Source organism: Peromyscus leucopus, chromosome 14, assembly GCF_004664715.2.
Source record: "Peromyscus leucopus breed LL Stock chromosome 14, UCI_PerLeu_2.1, whole genome shotgun sequence".
NCBI lineage: Eukaryota > Metazoa > Chordata > Mammalia > Rodentia > Cricetidae > Peromyscus > Peromyscus leucopus.
Window position 1 is genome coordinate 38,630,064 of NC_051075.1, and position 7,221 is coordinate 38,637,284.

Genomic DNA, 7,221 nt, shown 5'->3' on the forward strand with positions numbered 1-7,221 from the left:
ATCAATGCATTTAGCCCAAATTGACAAAAGTGTTGGTTGGCTTTGGATCTATTTTCAGATAGAGAAACTGACTATATCTAAGTCAGTATATAAAATATGTCTAATCTGTTTGTTGTTTTTCGTTTTTTGAGGCAGGGTTTGTGTAGCCCTGGCTGTCCTGTCCTGAACCTCCCTCTGCAGACCAGGCTGGCCTTGAACTCACAGAGATCTGCCTGCCTCTGCCTCCTGAGTGCTGGGGTTAAATGTGTGTGCCGCCACACTAATGGCACATGAGTTTTGCTGTGTGGTTGCTATAACTTCTTAAATTCACTAAGTACAACTAATAACCATTTGAAGTGGTTCTAAACAAACCTTTATCTTAGCTAATTATAAGCTACTATAAATACCATATCGGATCAATTTTAAGATCAGCAGATGTATCTACTACAGCTGTAATGAAAGCAAATCGTAACTTTTCCAATATAGTACAGAAAGTCTAGATTTAATGTAGCGACATTCTGTAACTGCTATTGAGGATTAACCAGCCTTTTTGTGGGAAAAATGACACATTCTAATTTCACATGAATACAAACAACATTTATCTTCAGATAAATTAAGTCATAAATCACCTTCAGGCACCTGAAATAACAAAAAAGTAGCAAATTTGGGCTTAAATATTAACATATAATAAAGTATATTTATATTACTTATCTGTTAAAGAGTTCATTTGGTGTGTTTCTTGGTGTTGGGTTTTTTTATAGACAGATTCTGTCTCTCCCTAAGCTCTGGTCATCCTTGAACTCACTATTCTACATGAATAGTGTAGACCAGGCTTGGCCTCAAACTCTCAGAGATCCACCTGCCTCCATCTCCATCATGCATGGCCCTGTTTCTGTTGTTCTTAAAAGGACCTAAAAATCAAAATGAAGTTTAGACCATCAACATCTCTGAATCAGTTTTCTTTGTAAGATAAGTGGCAAAATTACATTTTTAAAAAAAACGTATAAAATAAAACAATTCTGGTTAACATACCAGAAGAAATGCCATAATGTGTAATATATATGTTTGTACTTATCTTTTGAAATGCAGCCCAGAGCTGACCTGCATTTTTCATTCTGGCAAAACCCCACGGTATCCATATTGTGTTCCCTATACTCAGGCCATTCCTGAAGAGGAAGACATGAGAAGATCTCAAAAACAAGATTTCTCTCCACTAAACGCCCTTAGAGTGCCTCCTTCTTTACACCTTTAACATGAATTAAGTGTCTTTACCTGTTGTAACTAGTCAGGTGGAGCACCTGTTCTGTCAGCAGAGCATGGCTTGTTGAAACCCGGCAAGGCATGGCTACCACACACTTGTAATTCCACTATGGAGTTTCTTGTTAAGGAACTGAGTTAATGTGTCACCTCTTTAAAACAAAACAAAACAAAAACCAGTACAACTGAGCATACCTAGCATTGGCAATGATTCCTTTAACAGGAATGTTAAAGGAATAATTTGTCAGTTTTCTTACAGTGTAACTGAGCACATAACTCAGTGCTCCTACAAATTGAATGCAGGGCCAGCCAGATGGTAAAGGTTTGCTGTGCAAACCTGACAGTCTGATTTTGATCCCTGAAACCCTTGGTGGAGGGGACAGCAGATTCCTGACAGTTGTCCTCTGACCTCCAGGTGTATACATGTGCAGGCTCTCAAGCGGCATGATTCATACACATCATTGCAATGTGATTTCATAGAAAACAAAACTAGAATCACAAATAAGTGATTCTTGGGATGGAATGACAAAAGCAAGCAAAGTCACTTTTACAGAGTGTTGGAAATATCCTGTATCTTCATTATTTAGTCAAAGGATGAGTCTGGGGAGTTCATCAAGGTTTTGCTATATTTTACCACACCACAATAAGCTAGACTTAAAAGACTTAAGGAATTAAGGAAATGAAAGTTATTGTTCTTTCAAATCAACTAGGTCCCTGAGCATCACTAGCCTGTGTCTCACCTGGGATCCATTTCATTGTAATCCTAGGTACAGTGGATAATGTTCTTTAAATTAGTAAACCTTATTTATACTTTATGCAAAGGTAGACAGGATGTTGCTTTCTTCTCTTTTTTTGGGAGAAGTTCTCGTTATGCTTCCCGGCTGGCCTTGAACTTACCAGAGAGATGCTTGTCTTTGCCTTTAGAGAGGAGTGCCAGGATTAAAAGTGTGCTGTAGCTGGTCAGTGGTGGCACAGGCCTTTAATCCCAGCACTCTCGGGAGGAAAAGGTAGGCGGACCTCTGAGTTTAAGGTCAGCCTGGTCTACAAAGTGAGTTCAAGGATAGCCAGAGCAGTTACACAGAGAAACCCTGTCTCGAAAAAAAAAGACATGGTATGCCACCACATGTGGCTAGATTTTAAAAAAATCTGCCTCTAATTCAGCTTCACTTGACTAAGGACTGAAAAGCTCGAAAGACAAAAAACAAAACAAAACTAACTTTTACCCTTTATAAAATATTCGGGGGAAGCCTTCTACCAATGAAACCACTAGCTGCTATCTTGCTCCCTATTAGGCTATTTTTAAAAGTTAGAGAGAAAATCAAACATAGCATCTCATAACCCAAGGTATTTTACCATCTTTGATTCTGTTTGTATCCATTATTTATTCAGCTTGAACTAAGTGTTATACAATAGGCACCTGTGCGTTTGTGCTTCACATATTTAAACATTAAAACCTTGTGAAAGTAGTGTTCTGTTGTTGATCATCTCACCCCTTCAAGGGTAAATTAGGTTATCTTTCTGGCTCATATAGAACATTTTTCTTAAAGAGTAGATATGGGAACTCGAGGTGGCTTAGCAGTTCAGAATGTGCTACTTTTGCAGAGGACTAGAGTTCAGTTCCCAACACCTATCTCGGATGGTTCACAACCACCTGTAAACCCAGCTCCAGGGATCCAATGCCCTCTTCTGGCTTTCTTGGGTACCAGGCATGCAGAGACACACATGCAGGCAAAACACTCCCATATAATAACAAATTACTAAATGTCTAGGATAATAATGTTATATCCTTAGTAGGCACAGCATTTTTGACCATCAGTAGTTAAAAAAAAAAAAAAAAAACAGTAAAAATTTTAAGAGAATATTTGGAAGTCTACAGTGTACACACCAGTGCCAACTAAATTTTAAAACTTGCTCTTTGCTCAGTGAAACAGCAGGTAACAGATCACTACTACCGAGGACTATCACAGAGATGTGTACTAGTGTGTACACTTAAGCTGTCTATAGTCAGTGACAAATGTGTGCTTTGAGAACTGGAGGACATAAATTCTAACAAACACAAAAGCAATCGAGGCGTTTCATGGACACTTGTTGGATGAGCGTTCCAGTGAGTGAATTCAGAGTAAGCACAGAGCATTCGAATAATGAATGGCAAAAGCCTGAGATGATACTGAAACAAAGGAGGCTAAGTGCTCTTTCTTTGGGAGGGGGCACTCTCCCAGTGCTGACAGGCTCCTAAGGTGTTAGCGCGCGCACACAAACACGAACACAAAGACAAAACAGATGATAGGAATGTATGCTTTCCAAACTGGTTCTGAGTCCACTAACTTCAGAATTCACTACAGAACTGAATTCACCAGTTACAGGCCTTTATTTATACAATCTTTATTTTGAATAAATACTTGATAGAATTCTTTTGAACACACACACTAATATTTGAGAATCACTGATCTCTCTTTCTGTCTGATGAGTTTGGGTTTAACAGAAATTACTTTAGTACAGGCTTACATACTAGGATGAGATAGAAGCGCTCAGACAACAACTGAGTCCTCACTAAGTCATTAGCATATGTGATTGGCCTTTTCATTGCCACTGCTGCTGCTCCGAAGCAGTGTTCCAGGAAGTAGGGGTACTCCTGCTTCAGCCTCTTTAGTGGTGGGGTGACTACATTACAGAGGAGCTCAGAATCCCATTAGAAAAGGGCCACAGGAAAGTTACCAGAAAAAGTAAAACACGCTAAAACAGTAGGGGACGGTGAATATTCAGGAAAACCACCTTTATGTAATCTTACGAGAAACAGATTTCACAAGTAAGAGCATAGAAGTAGAAGAAAGGGAGAAGGATCTAGAAATATAATAGCAAAATAGTTCAACTACTTTGATTCAACCTAGGCCTCCAAGGGTGTTAGGAAACATTTCAACATGAAGGTGTGCAGGAGGCCAGAGAACAATAAGGAGGAAATTACATTACTACTCATTAATGGGTATGGATTAAAGTACTTTTGTATTGACTTAAAGCAGACCAGTTTAATTTGATCTAAGAAAAATTTTAAGGGAGCTTGGGTCCAGCACTGTAGAAGAATGGCCTTGCAAGTCTCGGGACAGCAAGGTAAGTAGGGTTTGGTTCACCGCAAAAATAGCTCTGCTACAGTCTATTAACAAACAGCATGCTAGGCGACCTCAGGGTTAAAGAGTGACAGATAACTGGTTTGCAACTCACTATGTCAGTTGCAAATGAACTTAGGATGGCTCGCCTGAGACTCACATTCAAAAGATATCCCAGATTGAAATGTAGCCATCTGCATTCTAATTAACCTAGGAACTTGGACTTGTACCTGCTGTGAGTGGAGCATGTGCAGCTGAATGCAATTCTTACAAGTTTATGGAAGTCTAGAAACAACGCAGATCCTTCACAGGAAACAGTAATTAATTCACAAACTCAAATACCTTTAACGTGGAAAGCCTCAAGGGCTGGCGAGCTGCACACTGCAAACTGAGGACAGAGATGACAGAAAGTTTCTATTCCCTACTGGTGGTCTCCTGACAAAGCCAAATGAAGCTTCTGAAACAACTTGTTGTAGAAATAAAGTGCTGTTCTCCTCCATACCCCAGCTATTTGGATGGCTTCCAAGGAAACTTGACAAGTTTTAAATGTGAAGCTCAAGCTAGCTTACCCTAAAATCCATTCTTTTCCCTAAATGGAAATTGACCAAACAGGAAGTACACAGTGGCAAAGAGAAGCAACATTTGTGGCTGAAGTATTCACTGGAAACAGCCTAGTTCTTTCTGACTGTGATAAAATGCAGAACTTCAAACTTGGGAGAAAACCAGCAAAGTTGGTTTCAGTATCGTGACACATGAAGAAGTAAAAAACAGGAAGATGGCTTCATTACATAAAATCCTCTCCCTGCACCCTCTGACCAATACAATACCAGAGCTATCAAAAGCGTACAGACACTGGAAGCACCTTATAATGTCATAAAAAGTAGTTTCTTTAAAACAGTTAACTATATTTGGTTTGAGGGAATTGGGGGATTTTTTTTCTTGGTGATTATTGAAGTATCTGAGATACTACAAATCCATAATAACTATAAATCTTAAGTAGCTGTTAGCACTGCTGATTCAGTCCTATTATCAAACATACTACAAACGAACAAAGAGATTGACCCTCTTGACTTCTTTTCCTACTGCTGTATAAACAATTAAAAGCCTTACTAGGTGCAATTGATTTGTATTTCAGTTTTTAAGCAATAAACTTGAAACAGCATAACTGTGTGGTGGTAGTGTACACCTTTAATCCCAGCACTTGGGAGGCAGAGGCTAGCCTGCTCTACAGAGGAAGTTCCAGTATAGCCAGGACAACACAGAGAAACCTTATCTCGAAAAAACAAAACCAAAATGGTCACAAAACAAAACAATGGCACACCAATACAATCCCTGATGAGCATTCAATAAGAATAAATAAATAAATAGAAATAAAGCTGACTGGAGTGTATGGAGGAAGTAATTTCTTGGGCTTGTCTTTTGAGGCAGCATCTCTCTACAGAGCCCTGGCCTGCCTGGAACTCAGTATGTAGACCAGGCTGGCCTCAAACAGAGATCTGCCCACTTCTGCCTTCCAATACACTCTTGGTTTACTCTCGCTTGGGCATCTCTAATGCTAGCTAATAAGAACAATCAGAACATCTGACTCAGACACTTTCCTATGCATAAGTGGTAATGGGTCCACCCCACACACTGCCACACACCCCCTCCCTTGATAAAACCAAGGTAGGCGTGACATAAAACACCTGAGAATTTGTTCCTCTGCAGTAAACAACACCAGCAACATCACAACTGCTAAAATTACTGTCAGAGTCTAGAATTCTGATTCTCAAGGGTTCTTAAATTTTTTAGGGATGGATGGACATAAGAAGCATACTTATACATTCCTATCTGAAAAATACAGTGCTGGACTAGAACCTTAAAATAGCTGTAAATACTAAGCCTATGAAACGCTCTCTAAGTAAAATTTAATTCTGTGATGTATCTGAGGTCACAGCCAATGAGTACAAGCTTATGACTAGAACATGTAACATGTTTTTCAAGTCCAAGCTTTCTGTATTAGGATGCACATTCAAGACACTGTCTTGTGGAATCATTGTGAAAATTCTGGGAATTAAGTATCAACAGATTTGCCGGGCGTTGGTGGCGCACACCTTTAATCCCAGCACTCGGGAGGCAGAGCCAGGAGGATCTCTGTGAGTTCGAGGCCAGCCTGGGCTACCAAGTGAGCTCTAGGAAAGGCGCAAAGCTACACAGAGAAACCCTGTCTCGAAAAACCAAAAAAAAAAAAAAGTATCAACAGATTTGTGTGTGTGTGTGTGTGTGTGTGTGTGTGCGCGCATGTCGGGTGAAAGGACAACCAACAGAAGTCTGTTCCCTCTTTCCACCATGTGCGCCAGACTGGATCAAATGTCATCAAATGTTACCTGCTGAGCCATCTCACTGGCCCCAATTCTGGGGGTTTCTCAGCTAAGATTATAACTTGCCTCTTTAGATATATGAATTCCAACTATAAACCTGATATTTTAACTTACTGCTCCATTCCTGGGAGTCTCAGTTTTCCAAACCCTGACCAATTTCACAGCACCCAGAGACCAAGCAAATAGCCTCCTAAGAGAAAGCCCCGTTCAGTTCCTACTTTCATGCATAGAAGCACTATGGCACCAAGATTAAAAAAAAAAAAAATTCCGTGGTGTCCTAGTTTGCTTTGTTTCTGTGATAAACACCATGCAAAAGCAGTTATTTCAGTTTCTACTTCCAAGACATAGTCCATCACTAAAGAAAGTCAGGCAGGATTCAAACAGGAAATGAAGCAGAAACTGGGGAGGGATGCTGGCTCACTCTCTGGTTTATAATTAGATGGCTTTTTAAAAAATACTGCCCAGAGATGGTAATGCCTACTGTGGCCTGGGCCCATCTACAGCAATTAGCAATCAGAAAACTT